We start from the raw sequence: 19,438 nt of genomic DNA, 5'->3' as shown, positions 1-19,438 counted from the left end.
ATTTTTGGTTTGCATAATTGTAATTGAGTATGTGATGTCAGAGTAACATATTTGTGACAATTTTCCTTAAAGAAGAGAAATCATGGTAGTATCTGAAAAATTATATTTGAGTTATTTAAGACTGCTTCTGCTGGCAGCCTTGGCAAATATAAGAGAGGATTGGAGGATTGATATTTTGAAAACAAACTTGTCTGTATGAAGCAAATTATGTAGAAATTTGATGTTACTCATTTAAAAAAAATTTGTATAAATGATGAGATGTAGAGGCAGATATTCTAAAGAAGGAAGAAACTTTCTTAATTTGCATAAGAATCTCAGATTTTATTTATTTTTTATTCACTACCGTAAAAACTGCTCATTTATCTAGCCAGGAATTTTGCATTGACAATTTCTGTGTTGAAATTAGGCCAGATAGAGACACTTTCTTTTAAACTTGTTGTTCACTTTTGTGTTTAAGGTTTGCTTTAGGTATGCTAAGCACAAGCCAGTATAACCGTGGATTTCTGACTTCATCTCCAGTAACAACTGATCCTTTCAATGTAAATTTTGATAATACTGTAGCTCAGCATAATCATTTAAGGGTAGAGTTATATAGTTTCAGTTTCAATCTGGTTTTACCTCAAACTGAAAATACTTGTAGCATGTTCTTGCATGTGGAAAAAGAAAGCAAAGTTCACTTCTGTCGTAGGACAAGAAAGTACTCACCTGCTTTTTCAAAAGTGGGTAGAGTGGTCTATATTCTTTCTTGCTTTCTTGGAGGAAAAGTGTACCATAGTCCAAAAAAATATAATCAGAACTTCTTGAAAAGACTGACAAAATATTTGCTATGTCTCATTTTGAAGAAGGATAGGAGTCTGAAGGGAGGAATGGGTGCATGATCATGATGAAATAAGCGTAGACTTTGGGATAAGAAAGACCTGGATTTGAATCTAAACTCTGTCACTAAAATGATGGATATGTTGCTTAATAACCGAGGTTCTTCTCTTAGGTATGCTTGATTTACCTACTTAATTCATACATGTATTCTATGAAATTCAAGAACATTTGTAAAGGGACCCAAACCTGTGCCTGCCATGTGGTGATATACTTATTAAGAAATAGTGCCTTTATTGTACATCAGCTAGAGCAAAAGAGTAGGTAGTTTAATAGCTCAGAGCTTTCTGAAAGATCACTTGCTAATATTCAAGCTTGATGAATAGCAAGGAAAATGTTTAGCTTATTTAATAGGGTGCCTAGTTTTTGACCAGAGTACCCTATTTTGCTTACATTCCCTAAAACTGAGACACAGGGGAGTCGTGGGTTTAGAGTAAGGTTCAGGCAGGATACTCTCCTTGTGTCTGTGGTTAGCAGGCTCTTTTTTTTCCATCTTTTAACTTTTCTCTTTTGTGACTACATGAATGCCATCTCACAAACACAAATGTTCTAGGCCCCATCTCATCTGTATCACATGATGGTGTCATTAAAGACCCGTAGTGGATTTATTTAGACATTTTAGTCTTTAAGGTGAGCTTGTGAAGATATTAGACTGATAAGAAGGAGCAGAATAAAAAGTAATAGGCCAAGGGGTGATTATATGAATTTCTCACTTGCATGTGCCTGAGAAAACAGACCATATTATTTGGCATCTCTAGCTGTTTAGTCCAAAGAGGAGATAGAAAACACATGGGAAATGTAATATAAAGAATTATTAACTGCGATAAAAAAGTAACTGTAATATATAAGGAAACACTAGGGTACCCTAGGACTGAGGGAGAGTCACCAAGGAACAACACTCGCAAAGGGTTCAGACCTCCTTGGAGGAGGTGTGGTTCAGCCTGTCGGAGGGCAGAGAAACTTGCTAGTTTTGTCAGGCTGGGGCTGGTGTTGAGTTGTTGGGCAAGTCGTCCACCCTCTGCAGTGCAGGTGGGAGCAGGCGTTCACGTGTAGTGGGAGTCTGAGTGCTGGCAGAGGCAGAAGTCCTTCCCATTGCATGGGATGCCTGGGATGGGAAGGGTGGAGGTGATGAAGGTTTGGGGGGGGGGGGTGCTTTGTAGAAGCAGCTGCTGCCCCGAGTGTGACCTTCCAGGCCACAGGTGACTTTGTGCATGCCGCAAGGGGTCCCGCCAAGAGAGTACAGACACCAATACAGGCAAGAGCCTTCAGAGCGTTCTGTGTGTGTAGAAGCTCTGGTTTCTATGACAAGAGGGCCTCCGAAAGGTTATTTCCAGGAGGAGGCTGCAAGATCTCAGGGGGATGGTGTTTTATGGCTGTGGCTGGGGCTTGGTTCTACCAGGTCTCTTGACCCGTATGCTCCCAACCCCTCAGCCCAGGCTGGAAATTCCAGGAAGCCCCTTCCTCTGCCGTGTCCCTCCAGTGCCCTGTATACAAAAGCTTAGCATCATGCCTACCTTAAAGGAGAGATGCTTAAAGGCATTCCATGGTTTATTGATCGCAGGACCTGCGTTGCAGGGTACATTTGGAACTGAGAGCCGGTAAATTGATAACTCACACAGCATTTTTCATTTTGGAAAGGGAGTGGTTATGCCAGCATATTGAATCTGTAGACTATGCGAAATGTTAACTTGATACTCATTTTTGCCTTGCATACAATTTCCTGTCTTCTGAAGGAATGATTTAGAAAACTGAGAACTTAAATCATACGAAAGGTACATGAAAGACTTGCTGAACTTTGATCCTAACATCCCTTGAATCTTCTGGAATGTCTTTAGGTTTGCAGCAGCTGGTCTCAAGTTACTGATGATCGTCTTGGTGGCAGAGGGTGTTTGGGGTTTATAGTTTATGGGAGAGAAGCTTCAGGTCCATCTCTCCCTGTCTGTTACCTGTTACCATCCCCTCTCCAACCTTGCCTGGCAGAATTATCCAGCAGAGACCCAACATTGCCTGTTTTGGTACTGCCTACACAGAAAGGACTTTTAGTTACTTTGACATTTTATCTGTAACTGATGACATCAACAAGATTCCTAGAAGTAATGCCTCATTTTCTTCTAGCCTTGTGAATAGCATTGACTTTTAGAAGATTTATGGGCAATATTAGATGTGAAATGATTTCAATTAATTTTTTTCCATCAGGCAAGTTTATTACTAAATCCTTTCCCTTCTTTTGGAAGGCCCGCAACTCCATCTGTCATCATACACCATAAAATTTTATAACAGATTGGTTGCCTGGACGGAAACTCAATCTCTTTTTAAGGTTTTTATTAATTGTAATAAATTTATATTAATATTACTTTATTATAAATAGCATATATTCATTGTAGAAAGTTAGAGGATATTAATAAGCAAAAGTAAGAGAAAACAACATTCTCTTATCTAGGGATTATCTTATTTATACTTCAGTGTGTAGAATTCTAGATCCATTTATTTCCACATAATTTATTTTTACAAGATGGAATGCTATTTTTGTCATGTTGATTTATCAACCACTTTTTTCTGATAATACTCTTCACCTTTCTATGTCAATACATTTTCATCTTTTGTAATACCCAGCTCCTCACTTTGGCTCAATGGCCCCTAAAACATTTACAAATACTTTATTCTAATTAGGATCTAATCTAGGACATTGCTTTACAGGTATGTACTGTAAACTTCTTCAAGTAATGACACTTACTTTTTGAAGAGACCAGGCAAGTTGCCCTATAAAATATTGCACTTTCTGGATTTTTCTGTTGCTTCCCTGTGGTGGTGGTAGTAGCTTGTTCTTAAATCCTTGAATATGGAAAAGTTGGATGTAGGCAACATAGACTCAAGTTAAATGATTTTTGGCTAGAATATATTGTAGGTTTGTCATTTTTTACAGCACGTTACATCAGGAGGCACAGTATCCAGAGGAGCCACCATTCATGTGGCACACTCTTTAGACCCCAATATCAGAGCTGCTTTCTAAGTCTGCCAAGCTTTTATTTCTTGTATTTGGCCTTACTACATATTGAAGATCATAATTTTTCAACCTTATAAGAAAGTTATACATTTCCTTTAAACATTTTTTTTAGTGTCTCCAGTGAAACTTTGAAATTTTTTTTCAAATATACATTTTAAGGTTGTCAATAAACTATTGCTTATCGGATGCTTTCTCTAACGTTAAGCATGTATTGTTTTAGACTTCATCATGTGGGATCTTTGGTCTGAAGAAAATAGTAAAGCATCTTAGATATTTTAGATGTATATTCTGTAGGATTTTTTAAAAAGAAATAGTATGGCAATTTAAAGCCTGTAAGGGGCTATGATGAAGATGTTGCATACAATCCTGGAGAGAATTAATTTAACTGGGAGGTGACTTATTTGTCAGTCTATCTACTCCCGGGGCAAGAAAGGTTTAAAATATATTTGAAATGATAAGTTTAATAAAGTATAATGAATAAATGGAAATAATGAGTAGTAATGCCATGAAAAAAAAATTTGTGGCATTTAATTCATTTTCTAAACCTTGAGGAAATTGCGTATTTTTATCAAAAGTAAAAGGTATCATTTTTCCATTGCAATTTCTGTCTCTCGGTCTCTGTCTCTCTCTCTATATATTTACACATACAAAAAAATGCATAATATTCCTCTTTTGTTGAAGAATTTTCAGTTTATATCTTTTTAGACTTGTGAGTGCTTCAAAATACCGTGTTGCCTTTCAAAAACATTTTAAAGGATCTTCTTTTAGAATGTTGTTAAAAAGAACTAACTTTAAAAGAAACATCTAGGGTAGTTTCCCTTTCAAAATAAACATATTTGATTACTTGATATGTGGAAGCAACTTTTCCCTAGCTGTGAAGATGAGAAGAGTCCTAGAAGGAAATGGGCCTAGTGAAGACTGGTAAATGTGATAACTATTTCTCACAATTCCCTTTTGTTTGTATTGGCTCTCACTGTTGGCATTGATTTAGAAGGCTTAGAAAGTCATAGTCTTTGCTTTTCCTAACAATACTAGGTCTTAAACACTAGTACTTATTGGGTGGGGAAAGGATTTGTGAGTTTAACAATGTCTTTTGCTCTTATATATAAATAGTATTGACTTAATAAGAAAACAGTAGAGCAACAGGGCAAGGAGTGTAGGGAGGGGTAGTGGGAGGGTGTCCACGTCTTTGAACCGTCAGCTTTTGTGGAGGAGAATGAAATTTCCTTGTGATTCCTGGGGAGTTAAGAACCTGTGCCGTGTATGTCCTGAGCCCCAGTTAGTCCTGTTCTTTCTTCTCCTTTCTGCGCTCACTGTATCATTCATGAGCTTGCACCTGACTGAGCAGTGGAATTTGCTGGGCCATCACTGTGCCTAGTAAAGGGTCACTGAAATGTCAGAATTCTAAATATGGCATTGTATAATTCTTCAGGGTGTGTCTGCATTTGCCCTCATCTGATTTTTGATTTTTGTCTTCGTACCTGCCTCACCTTATGCACCTCCCCCAAATGACCTGAAATGAACTTTTGTTTGTATACTTCTGAAGATTCTTACCAGAACCTCCACCAGGTATAAGGTACCTCTCAAACATAAGGGCATTCTTTCTATCCCTCATATGGAGCATTTAGACAAGCACAGTTTTCTTTTATCTTACATCTGTGCAATGATTTATGGTATACAGAACTTAAGCCTTACAATGACACTGTAAGAATAGGCACAGCTATCACAGGATACAGATGGGAAGGCTGTGCCTAAGCTTCCACCCCTTCAGCTTTGAGGTTTGGGTTTTTCCTTTCAAAGAGACGGGCACATTAAAAAGGCAATTTTTTTGCTTGACACAGAGAGTTCTGCTGTTTCTTCCTTCAAATTCATTCTTCCTCTTCTGAGTCTGTATGACCTTGTGCTTGTAAATAGTAAACCATATCATTTGAGGGGGAGAAGTTCTAATTATGATTAAATAATTAAGTAACTTACGTAAAAGCTGTTTTAACCGTCGGCAAAACTGCCCATAATATGAATTTGGAGACATACACATACACAAATCTCTAATCTGTAATTGAAAACTGCTTTTTGTCAATGACCCTAATAATATTCATACTTTGTAACAGCTTACTAAGGAAAATATTTATGGTTTTACTAGTTTTCTAGATAAACAAAGTGATATTAATCCCAGCCTGCTATAAAATAGACACTTATGCTTGGTTTTGATTTGTTGAATGGTTCTTCATACAAATGTCTTTCTTACTGTATGACATACTAGGGGGATTTTTTTGTTTTTTGCATTTTATTTCTGGTCACATGTAGACCCATTAATAATGGAAGGGGATTTCACATAGCTTATCACATGAAAGCTATAAAAACAAAAGTCTTTCAGTGCAACATGTTTCCAGGTCACTAGTGATTTCAGTCATAAGGATCAGGGCAAAAACGTAGGTGCGTTAGGGCAAAACCTTATCACAACAGTATCTCATTTGTTTTTCCTCTAGTATTTTCCAGTACTTAAAATATATGTCAAAATTACATGTGAAAATACTTGAAATTAAGTTTTAACTAAAATATATCACATTTGTCAAAAAGTTCAGTTTTGGTCGTGCTGGAAATCTGAGATGGTATGAAGTCCCTTCTTTTTAATTTCTTTTAAAGAGAAGACTGCAACCTTTCTTTAAAAGTAGTGTTTTATTCCAGCTGAAAAAAATGTTCCATTTATTTCTACAATTTAAATACTGTAGAAGTCTCGTCAGAAGGAATAAATTGAGTGTTTCAGAGAGATTAGTTGTATTTAACTAGGAGATGGGTCTGGGTCCTGAGGGTAAGTTTAAGAGTTGCTGCCCTTGGTGGGCAGCTCTAGGGGTTTATTATCTCAGGACTGCCTTTTGGAAGAAAGAAGCAGATGAGCTTGGTGATTCTTTTCTCCCCCAGGCTAAATAGTGATCCCTGAGTGGAAATTTAGTGGAGTTTTGTGGTAAGAACATTTATGGGTGGGAGCTGTAGGGTGTGTCTTCCAATGGAATGTCCACTCCAAGGATTCCAGGATCTAACAGGACTGGAAGGGGATTAACCCTGGGATGGAGCAGCAGTCAGTCACTTAATCTTCCTAAATATTGAGTTTAGGGCAGGAGTTTCTGAGGGAGAAGATCTCCACCGAGAAAGAGTATATGCTCAAAAGTATTCTCTCTACATACGAAACATTAGTAAAAACTTGATGTTTCAAAAATTTAAATATTCTAGAAATCTCTTTGAACCAAAAACTTTTAAGTGACTTGAAAAGGGAATTTTTTTTTCCCCTCATGACATCTCATGCTTGTTAAGGCACTTTATATATGTGGTTTTAATACAAACACTATGTGACTGGCACTGTTCAATTTGAAAGTTGAGGAAATTGAGGCTTACTTCTGTAAATTAAATAACTTGCCCGAAGTTACGTAGTGAGTAATGGAGTCTGAATTTGACCCTAGGTCTTTCCAACTTGGATTATGTTTCCTAATCTTGACCCTATTGTCAAAAGCTGACCATTTCCAGTTATGAGATAACCCAGAGGCTAACTCTGTTCTTTCAGGAGCCACTGGGAATTGGTTTGGGAAGTGTATTTACTCCTTACTTAAAATAGCATCTCTTATTGTGTTTATCAAAGGAGGATTTGGATTACAAAATAAAAGGAGCACTTACCTGATTCTTTTTGATATCTTAATATACATATATTATTGTCAGTTCTTAGTTTTAGAACTTAAAAACTACCAGTTTTAAACAGAAAAGAATTTAGTACAGAGAATAATACTTATAAGAGTGTTGGCAGTTTGGGGCTGCTGGACCCAGGCTAGGCCTTTGGGTGTGGTAGCGCCATTTATCTGGGCTGCAAGAGGCACTGCTGCCTCTCTACCCTCCGGAAGGTGGAGAAGCTGCCCTGGAGCTTAGATGTGACCCAGGAATCTCGTAGACTTCATTGCAAATGGTCACTCCGAAGCCACCCTGTGCAAGTTGGATTCATCTCAGCAAAAAAATGAGTGTCTCATGCTTTGCTTTTTTACACCCATGAAATTAGGGACTGGACAGTGGAGTGCTCCTGCCACAAAACCCAGTGTCTTCGTGACCTTGCTTAGCTCGCTTTCTCCTTCCTAATCTCATGCCTGTGAATCTAAACCCCTAGTTGCAAGAGAGCCTGGAAAAAGAAATGTTTAGGGTTTTGGCCTCTGTCATACAGGAGGGCACGCAGGAGGGAAGTTGGTACAGAGGCTGAGCGCCAGTCCACTCTATCCACCACACTGTGAAAAAAATCACCACAATGGATGAGACTTTGCTTTATTTTCCATGGTCACATTTCCTGACTTTCTTCACCTCCAGCCCTCAGTAAAATGTCACCTTTGGCCTTTCTGGTCAGGGGTCCTGTGGAAGATTTTTTGACTTTTCCTTTCTAATGTTTTGAGTGTGTAGATATATAGGTGACAAGAATTTTTTTTTTTTTTAAACCAGAGATATTCTCAGTGAATAAATACTTTAAATGTTTGATTAATATATGCAGTTATACTTATTTTTTTTTAATTTTGAGAAGTTGGATATTATAGCAAGTGGAGCAAGGGATGCTAGAGCTAAGCTCTAGCACTTAATTCCAAAATACCAGAAAAAAACTAGTTAGTGGCTATAACTAGAAGAGTGTTCTAAATCTGTTATATCTTTGGGGGAGTATTCTGCAGGGTACTTTTTCAGAGGTAAGCTGCAGAGAATCAAGTGTGTATACACAGTATAAACTTATACATATATATTTATATATATTTTTTTCTGAATGAAAAGTAATTTAGATGTGGATTTTTCTGGAGATTTCTGATGGGAGTTGTCCTTTGGAGAACACCTTATGAAGAGGATGGTTCAGGTGATGCAGAAGTGTAGAAAAGAAGGAAGTTATTTCTAAGCTAGAATTATGTCTTTTGGTGTTTTTAGGTCAGGTGCCTAAAACTGTCAGAGGTTGAATTGGTTTCTAGAGAGAAGTAGAGTGTCCCCCACAGCACTTTCCCTCAATGATCGGTGCTGTGTTATGTAAACCATGTTTTCTGAGTTTCTTGTGTAGTCTTTCCATTTTCTTTCTTTACTTATCCTCTTAAAAGCTTTTATATTTGATGAGCAAATATATGATTACTACTTTATAAGTTAAGAGAAAAAATTGAATAAGGAATCTTTGGTCATGTTTAATTATAGAGAGTATTTGTATTTCATATTTTTATCTTGATATCTATATTTTTATCTCCTTAATCTGTTTCCTTTCAATGCATTTGAGTATGAGGAGAAAAAAAACAACTGGTAAGCTAAAAAAACCAGCTGGCTATTTTGGAAGTCTTCACAGTGATGTAATCAGCCCAATATGTGTAAAACATCCATCAACTTAAGGGCAGGAAAATAAGTAGTAATCTTAGCTGAGAATTATCCAGTTGCACTCAATTATTACTTATTTTTGAAAATGCTCTATAAAAGGGGTAATTGCAGATAGAATATCTGCAATTACAATCTAGATTTTGATAGGAGAAATAGGTTTGCTGATTATAGGTTTTCAGGTAGATATTTAAGTAGTAATTAAATTAATCTTATATTCTCACCTATTCTGAAATCTGAATAGAAATAATACAATGCTAAAAATACAGACTTTTGAGAATTAATGGATTAGCTACGTGTTCAGCTGTCCCCTCTGAACCTCTACTGTATGACAAACACAACTTCAACTTCCACCTCCCTCTGTTCCTTGCGTTATTCTTGTTCTTCGAGAACGTTGCATTTCCTTTGGAAGATATTCATTCTCCTGAGCACAGAGATAGTATTAGTACTGGCTTTTCCCTATGCCTTGTCTTTACTTCATATTATTCTACACTCCTTTTAAGACAAGATGTAAACAATCAAGAAGTCTCTGTACCTTGGAGATGGATCTCTTGATCACTCTTGATCACCTTCAGAGCTGCCCTTCCAGTTTTTCCTCATTCTCCTCTGACCATCATCATGATCTCCATTAAGATGGGGTATTTGACTCGTTCACTACCCTATCTTAATGTTTTGGTTGTTGTTTAAAAAAGACAAAAAAACTTCTTTTATACCTCTGCAAACCATCTCCCTTGATACTAACTGGAATTAGCATACTTCTGAAATGGTAAATTCAGAAATTCTACTCACTCAACAAATTCTTATCTGCCCTTTCCTACTAAACCTATTCTGTTGCTCTTTACCTCTCTTGAACATTTTTTATTTTTCGAGTTATCTCGCTTCTCATGCATTTATTTCTCTCTTCTACCTAAACTCCAGGGTCAGTCATTTTAATTCCCTTCAATAGTTGGCTCAATTTCAAGCTTTCTCTTCTCCCTGGACAAAGTTTTGCTCAACATGCCTCTGACCATAAAACTGAATAAGCCTAAACTGTAGTATCTCCCATTTCAGTTCTTCAGCTGCTGGATGCTATTGGAGAAAGAAAGTGGGTCTGGATAAACTGGTGGCAGATTCTTTGCATGTATCTCATGTAATTTTCATAACCTCCCTGGAAGCTATTGCTATCACTTTTTTTTTTTTCAGATTTAAAAAAAAGAGAAGGTACTGCAAAGTTGGGTTTGAACCCAGGCTTTCTGATGCAAGACAGCACAATGGATGCAGTGTTCCAAATGCCACATCTGCATATCAGTCTTTCTTGGAGAAGAAAGTCTCACTTCCCCTCATTGTCAAAAAGACTCCCCGGCTTCACTCTGGACCGGCTTTAAGCCAGTCTCCATAGCAATTCCTATGCCAGAGTCATGCCAGCCTCTAATTGGTTTGCTCTTGAGTTATTGCTAATCACAGTAATAAGGTTGTGAGATTTTGCTACTTCTTTTAGGCAAATTAGGGCCCACTTATGTGGCTAGTTTATGTGAATCCATCCAAACTAGTCACCAGGACTGCTAAACTGTGCAAGAAGTATGAAATGGGTGCTGGGGAAGCAACTGACAAGAGTCTGTTCCAGTGGCTGATATTTTTACTCACTATAAAGAAAGGGCTTCTCACATTCTCAAATTCTAATAGTTTATTTCACGTTTGTTTACAGAAATTTAGAAAATTTATTTAAATCATGAGAGAAGACAGTCTGAAATCAATAATGGAACAATTTTGCAGGGTTTACTTTCTTCAGAAGTCCCATATGAGAGTAGGGAAAGTGTTATAGTAATTCCAACTTGGGCTTCTATGAGTCCTACAAGCTGGACGATCTAGAATGCAGAGTAATCGAGATTGTAGGTGAAAGCATAGCTCAGGTGATTTGCAAATAGTCTACATGGATGGCAAGTAAATGAGGCGAGGGTATTTATTTTAGGAGTCAAGTACACAGAGCAGGGATACAGGAGTGGAAAAGATATAAGCAGTTATAATCGGAATGGGGTATTAAAGTTTGATATTTCTGATGTGGCAGTATTTCAGGCAATGACAGGGTCCTGTGGTGATGGGCTACAGGTGTGAAGAGGCCAGTGAACTAGGTAGGATGTTGAATGAACCATCAATATGGGCACTGAAATTTATAGAGTAGTGACAGCAATAGGCAGGGTAAGTGTACTACGAGCCAGATGTAAAATTCCTCAATGTTTGTAAAAGGCAGTGTGGAGTTAAGTGATTAACATGGATAAGGTGGCAGTGCACCTAGATGGCAAGCCTCTTGGAGGAAGAGGAGTGGTTGTTAGTGAACTAGAGTAATACATTAGCATGGAAGGTGCAGGAGGGATTCAGGAAATGCTGACTCTGCTGACTCTGCTCCCTTTCCCCGGTCTTCAGAGGCAAGGGGAAGATGAACAGACTCCATTTGAGAAGTTTATGATGGAGATGGCATAATTGAGGAGAAGACAACATACATTAAGGCAAGGAAGTAGAAGGAATCTTTGTAGAAAATGTTAAGAATGGTGTACCAAGCTTCTTGGGAATTAGGTAGCAGTTCAAGAAGTATGATAGAAAAGGGTATAGGTCAGGTTTGGTGAGAAAGAACCTGGAAAAATGACACTTAAGCTACTCCAGGCAGTGATTAGGAATTGTGGGCCTGAGAAACATGGAGTTGCAAAATAAAGGCTCTTCATTCAGGCTCTCTCTGGTGTGATTTGAGACTATTTTTTTTCTTTTAGTCTTATCATTGGCTATTGCTTGAGCCACTCCTCCTAGACTACCCCATGAACTGAGCTGCTCGCTATTCTCCAAGCCCCATTTATGCCTGGCTCTGCTTATACATCCAGTTTTCCAGAAATGTCTCTCTTAGTCCATCTCACCATCTATAATCCACCTCCCATGAGACTGTGTCAACCCCCACCACCTCCAGGGTGGTTTCTTCATACTTCTGCCCAGATATATCCTCTGTTTTATTTGGCATGACTTTGAAGATGTTTTGCACCTGTGTTATTTTATGTCTGTTTATGGCCAGACGGTACTTTTCCTATACTATCCAGCGTGGTGCCTTGCCCTTTGTGTGTGTAAAATTCCTTTGTGAATAGGGCAGTCAAAAGGGACTCCAAGTGCAGTGTAGGGAGAGCCCTCCAGATGAGTGGAGTTTTGATCCATGTGTTAAAATATTCCTGATTTCATTTCTCCATGCAGCAGGGTCAACTTTCTAACTAGAATTATTTTTATGCTTAGAAAAACTGTAAATTGAACTTAAGACATTTTATTAGTCTAAAAAGTTAGATTTACTATCCTTTTTTAATGTCACTGCTTTATTTCAGTCCCTTTATCACCTTTAGCTGCCTGTTTTATACCTGTCTGGTATAAAAATCCCCCCCTTTTGGGAGGGTTTGGGGATTTCCTCTAGCTATTTTTTAATCAAAGCAGGTCTTAGCTGTAGCCCATGTATCAGCTTCCTATTTTCTTCTGGAGAATATGTCTCAGATGTTGTTTTTCCTTTCTTGGGCTCAAACATCCTTGAAAACCCCTAGCAAGTGGAATGCATAGTTAAATAATGACTGGAATATCTGTATAAGGTTTATTTTTGCTACCATAGCAACTACCAGCAGTTACATTGTCTCTCGCTTTTGGAGCTCCTAGCTCCCATGAAAATGTTCCCGGTAACTTCCTATGTTAAACCTTACTGGAAGTTGTGGCTCTCTCCTTGTTTCATCATGAAGAGCTTTACCTATTGTTTTTTTGCTTTAAAAACAAACGAACGAACAAATAAACACCCCAACTCTTTAAATCTTTGACTACTTCAGTTCATTCATGGGGTTCTCTAGAAGTATTCTTGTGAATGTCTGAATATCCTTCCTTTTATATCCATTTACACTTTATATTCATCGTTTTAAAAATCTTTTATGGCCTCTTTTAGTGCCAATGGAATTGAACAATGAAAATGTTAAATTTCCTACCTTAAGGGAATCCACAATGTAGGAAGGGAAATAGATTAATGCATAATAAGCACTGTATAGAGCTTTTGTACTCCAAATACCAGTGACTGGCCTCCTCTAAGTGCTTGGTGAACGCACGACAGGGGTCTAGAGTGTTCCACTGGGAAGAAGAGGGAGAGAGTAGGATGTCTTCTTAGAGGAATTAACATTAGAACTGCCTTGTTAGAGAGAACCAGTGCTTTGGACAATGGATATGCACACATCACCAAGGAATTCATGGAAGCAGCCTCACAAAATAGTTATGTATGTGGATTGAGCACCTTCTGTATGCTTTAGCAGTGTAGAAGGAACTTGAGATACTAAAGAAATATGTATGAATTATTCTTTAAAGGAAAGAACTTAAAATTTAGTTAGAGATACAATCTGTAGATACAAAAATAGAGTAGTAAGACAATCTAGGGTTATAAGCATAGGAAGTGTTTATTGAGGGACTTCTGTGTACTGTACTTGTGGTGACTGTTCTCACTTCTTTGAGGATCTTAAAGTCTATTTGAGAATATAAAACATGCATATATCAAAACTTAGCATTTTAGTTACTCTATAAAATTAATATGAATGAAGTTAGAGATAAGTACTGTGAACACTGTGAAATGAGAGAGATCCCCATGAGTTGAGGAGAGAAAGGAAGCCTGAGAAGGTTATAGCGATCCACTTGGATCTGCTGCTTCTCCTGCCTGGACCCTGGTCTTGCTGCCACCTCCTTATGGCCTAGCTCAGCGCCTGTAAAGAGAGTGTGACAGTATCCACTCCCATCAGTAGTGTTTGATGGTTTTAACTTCATTTTTACCTCTTGCTCACACTATTAAAATGTCTGATGCCATTATCTCTCAATCTTGGATGTGCTTGGAATGTCTGGGTTGGAGGAGGAGATTTTAGTTTTGGTTCTGGCCAGCCCAGCTAGGACATGTGTTTCTGATGCTCCCAGTTGACTGGATGGCCTTTGTCAGGGCCGCAGCCCACAGCCTGAGAGGCGTGCATCTTGCCTTTTTGAAAGACCTGTGGGATTTTGGCATTTATTGTTGGATTATTGCTGTGGAAGCCCAAAAATACATGGTTATCATAATCACATACTGAAGGCTCAATTGTCCCTTTACATCATATAAGAAAAAATGTTGGAAAGCTTGACAATCTACTGAACTATTGAGAACATTTTAAACATAAGCATTTTGTTTTAAATGTATCTTTCCTTAGAGGAAGTTATAATTTTCCAGGAGATAAAACTGTACCTGCAATGGATTTGCTTAGTATTTCAAACATGCTAATCCTTTAAACTTTTGTTAAACATTATTTAATACATAATGTATTAATAGACATGTTACTTTTATATCCTAATTGCTATTATCTAAGTATAAATCTTTCATCAGAGATCTACCTGTTATATTAATAGCAGTCTTAAAATATCTGGCTGTTTTTTTTTTTAAATTGTGGTAAAATACACATAAGATGAACTTTATCATTTTAACCATTTTAATGTGTACAATACAGTAGCATTTGGTACAAGTACAGTGTTGTGCAACCATCATCACTATCCATTTTCAGAACATTTTCAACATCCCCAAAGGAAACCCATACCCATTAAGCAGTCGCTCCACATCCTCCCTTCCCCATGGCCTGGTAACCACTAATCTGCTTTCTGTTTGATTTTTGATGTAAACACTGATGTCATAGCTTGCAAATTCAAGGAAATATGATAGTTTAATCTTTATTGCTCAGTTTATATGGTGGTATAATAATACTTTTCTATTCTGTTTATTAGACTAATTTTCTGTTTAGGTGAGCATTTGAAAAAATCTGAACCAATTTAGAGAGGTTATTTAGAAATGTTATTTAATACTAAAACATTAATAATTAGTGGAGTAAACAAAACTCACAACATTAAGAATAAGTAGTAATAGAATAAAGGTCAGGCATTTTTTTTTTTACAGGGGAAGATTCGCCCTGAACTAGCATCCATGCCAATCTTCCTCTATTTTTTAGTATGTGGGCCGCCAGAACAGCGTGGCTGCTAACAGAACAGTGTAGGTCCATGCCTGGGAACTAAACCTGGCTTGACAAGGCAGAGAGCCCTGAACTTAACCACTAGGCCACTGAGGCTGGCCCTCAGGCATTTTTTTTAAGCTTTCGTAATACCGAGCATTAACTACTATAATCACACTAGCCATCAAGATTATTCACACTTTCATCATCTTTGGAAATCTAAAATTGTAAAACAAAAGTAAAAGGCAATGCAAAGTAAAAGTATTGTCTAAATGAAAAATATCCTGTATTACAAGGATAAAAATTCCCTTTTTTCTACTGGATAGTCTTCTCTGAGGCTAACGAAAAAACACCATTAAACAAATAATGCATGGCTTTGTTCAGTTTTTAAAATTGTATATATTGATAATTAATAATTTTATCAATTATTTAGGAAAGCATTTTTACATTTTCTCTAAAAAGCAGTAGTGAGGTTTGAATACCTTTTTATGCTTCTGATATCTGTTGAAAATAGGTCTATTTTATTGGTTTTCTCTGTGTGTATAGTTCCCGTATGCTTTTTTTTTTTTTTAATATTTTGAGAACAGAGTGCTTATGTACTCAAGCTGTTGCACAGATAAGGCCTTTGAAACAAAATCAGGTTGGAAGATGTAATTTTGGAACACATTTGGAATTAAGTTTGACTTTAAGTTTAGTGGATAAGCATGCAGTTCTGGAGTCAGACTGCCTGGGTTCAAATCCTGCCCGCCCAGGTGTATGCCCTACCTCACTGACTCTCTAAATAGTTCTCATCCTTAGGTAAGAACTAGCTTTCTTGCAAATAAGCAGCAGGCCTGTTTGTGGGTTGTTGTAAGAAGGAAAGAGTGCCTGAAAAGCCCTTTACAAAGAGCCTGGTCTGCACTAGGTGCACTGTGAATGTTAGCTGCTGCTTAGGGTCGTGGTGATGCCAAAGCGTTCTTAGTCTAAAAAGTGAAACGTCAGCTCGACACTTCTACAGCTTGTTAGGAGCAATTTTATTTTCAGCGCCCTTTCACTAAATTGTTCTAACCTCTCTCCCTAAGTATTCACATATTTTTTCTTTGGACATGGGCCATTATGGTGCTGGTTTTCTCATATGGAGATGAGGCACCTAAAATATTAGAGCCTTTTTGATTAAAAAAAGAAAGTCTTATAACTTAAATCAGTACAAAGAAGATAATTCTCTGTTTCTCTATTCATTGTGATCTCTATATAAGGAGTTGAATCTTATTTTCGTGCTTTTGATTTTAAAGTAGTGAAAATTACTTTTACAACTAAAATGTAACTTTACGAAATTCACACTATTACAGAGGGCAACACATTATTCACTGCTCCTGAAATTCTAAAGGGAAGTGTGTGTATTTGGAATTCTCCCAAGATGAAGGAAACACCCAGGGGAAAATATGCACATCGCAGGCAAGGTATTCTTAAAGGGTGTCTGTTCTAGCGATTGACTAAGTGGAAGAGCAAATTACTGACTGAGAATTATATGTACCCCTTGCCCAGAGACCTCACAAGGCGACAGTGTGTCTTCACGAAAATACAGCCTCTCCACTGTGTCTTTGCTTACGCTGCCTTTGGATTTCCACTGAGCCCGGCAGAGACACTGACAGCACCGCCCAGGGCAAACACCATTTGGCTTCTAAATAAGGCACAAAGCTGAAAATAACAAAAGTGGAGTGGTTGCTAAATAAATAGGAGTATTGCAGCTCCTGTCCATACTTGGCAGTAATAATGTCTGTGTCTTTGTAGAGCTCATAACCCAATATCCTGGAAGCCAAGGAAAATAATATTTAGCTCTTCAGTTAATGTTGATTATTAATTATTTTCCAAGGAGAGACCACAATAAAAAAGTTGATTTAGAAAAAGCCCTCATGAAAAAATCTCAAAACTTTTCCATGTGACTCACTTAGTGGCCTTAAAAAATATATAAGTGTGTGTCTTTAAGTTTAAATTGACTAATAACTTATACACTTAAAATTTTTAACTGATTTACCCTTTTTTAAAGGAAGGGATTGCATAGAATTAATTCATATTCAAAAATATTTGCTACAAAGTTCTACTTAATGTTCTCTTTGGGAGCATTAGAACGCTTAATAAGTGCTAGCCATTTCTATGCTGCAGACACTGTGCTAAGGACTTTCTCCATGTAAGCATATCAAATTTCCCCAGTAAACCCCTGAGTATCCATTATTGCTACCCCATTTTACAGATGAGGATCTAAGATAGAGTGAGGATAAGTAACTTGCCTTAGATCACACAGCAGTTAATGGCAAGCTGGGAATCAGCCCAAGGGGTTGGCTCTGTCTTGCTAGACTGCCTCCTATCTAGCAAAAGTAGCACTTCGCTTGAATTGTAGGATCAAGGAGTGAGGCTGTAATTATGTCTCTAAACTACAAAAGAAATAAGAGTAATCCTATATTTTTACCTTTGAAAATATAAAAAGTGTATGAGGCAAACTTTGTTCTCGATCGGCCTCATCTCAGGCCTAAGTGCAACATGGGAACGTTCCCGCAGATGAAGTCCTGACCCACGTTTTCAGCTTGCACATCTCTTACTCTCCGTTTAATTTTGCATCTCAGCTAGTGGCGCTCTATCACCTTAACTCTTCCTCTTTCCTCCTAGACTGAATGATTGGGACAGTGGCTGGCGGAAGCACCCTAGTCTGTGCGGTCTCTGCTGCAGGAGCTGGAGGGCCTTGTTGGTGGAGGGACTCTCAGGGGAGCCTCCTGCTCTGACGAGACAAGCCTGAGTGTCTGTGGGAGGCTGGGAGGCATCCTGCTGTGAAAAGACTGACAGGGTATCTCTTCTCAGAATTTAGATTCTGAGGGGACCAAGGTTTTGGGAGGACACCCAGACAAACAAAATAAATAAAAGAAAAATAGCAGTGATAAATGCTTTGAAGAGAATTAAAATAGGGTGATGTGATAGCAACTGGTTTGCTACTTTAAACAAGATCTCTGAAGATCTTTGTGAGAAGATAACATTTAAACTGAGATCTGAGTGATGCGGAAAGCTCAAGGGGAAAAGAATTCCAGGTCTAGGGAAGAGCAGAGGCAAAGCCCCTGAGAAGGGGAGGGTTTATGGATGATAGACCTACAAGAAAGTCCATGTTGCTGGAGCATAGTGGGCTGATGAAAGGGGTGTGAGAGCCAGATAGGACCAATTTGGTTGGGTTTCATTCCCTAGGATGAGGCTTTTGGGATTCATTCTTACAGCCGTAGGAAGTCTTTGGAGGATTTAGAACAGGGAATGAATCGATAGAGTTTATATTTTAAAATGATCACCACTGAAGTTTTTGGAAGAGCTCTGATTGCAGTGTGAGAGCAGAGGCAAGGAGGCTGTAATGGTGATGTAGGCGGGAGGGGATGGTGGGTTGACCTAGGATGCTTGTAATAGAGATTAAGTGTATGGATTCAGCATCTATTTTGGACTGAATGTGGGCAGTGAGGGAAAGCGCAGAATTGAGGTTAATTCTTAGATTTTTGGCTTTCATAGGCTGTGTATTGAGATGGGGAAGACTGAGAGAGGAGAGGTGAAGATTTCACTTCAGGCGTTGTCAAGTTTGAGATGCCTAATTAGACAGCCAAGAAGAGATGTAAAGAAAATGGACAATAGTACCCCAGGTAGGGTGACTATGTAATTGTGCAACTTAGGACACATTTGAGAGTAAAGGTGGGGTGTGGTGGGATTGGGGTTTTAAATACTAAAGCAGGCACAACAGAAGCAAATTGGGACTCTCTTGACAAACTGGAATGCATTACGTGTAGGAGTCTGGTTCTGGGCAAAGATTTCAGGACTGGCAATATCAGATGTTTAGAGTAGTGCTAAGAAGTTAAGTGTGATAAGAACAGAGAAGAGGTCTGTTCTTCAGTATCCAGAGCAACATGAAGATCGTTGGTGATAATAAAAATATAGGACAGTCTCAGTGGGATTTGGGCTAGCAGCCAAGTGGGAGTGGACTCATGAGTGGATATGAGGTAAGGAAGTAGAGACAGAAACTGTAGACATCCTTTCAAAGAGATTTTGTTGTGAAGAGGATGTTGGTGAAAAATAGCTAGAGCTTATAAGAGACCATTGAGTCTCATCAAGCCTGCAAAGGAAGTCCCAGGGGAAGTTCTTGTTCTATTTTAGGCTATAGCTGCATCAGAGTCAACATTGCTCGTGTGGAAAGAGAAATAATGCTCCTATTAGTGAAAAT

General features: G+C 38.1%; 1 protein-coding gene across 31 annotated transcripts in view; it reads left to right on the top strand.

Annotated features, from left to right (window-relative positions):
• Positions 1–19,438, top strand: part of COBLL1 (cordon-bleu WH2 repeat protein like 1) — a 152,880-nt gene that overhangs the window by 43,196 nt on the left and 90,246 nt on the right. Inside the window, exon 1 of one of the 31 annotated variants that reach the window (XM_070581469.1) lies at positions 18,736–18,863. The exons of the other annotated variants lie outside the window; for them this stretch is intronic. The gene's annotated coding sequence lies outside the window, so the exon portion shown is untranslated. Of the gene's footprint in view, positions 1–18,735; positions 18,864–19,438 lie in introns of those variants that run through there. 31 annotated transcript variants of the gene reach the window in all.

Source organism: Equus przewalskii, chromosome 17, assembly GCF_037783145.1.
Source record: "Equus przewalskii isolate Varuska chromosome 17, EquPr2, whole genome shotgun sequence".
In the NCBI taxonomy this organism is placed as follows: Eukaryota; Metazoa; Chordata; class Mammalia; order Perissodactyla; family Equidae; genus Equus; species Equus przewalskii.
The sequence above is the reverse complement of the archived record's forward strand: the minus strand, read 5'-3'. Positions and strand labels throughout refer to the sequence as shown.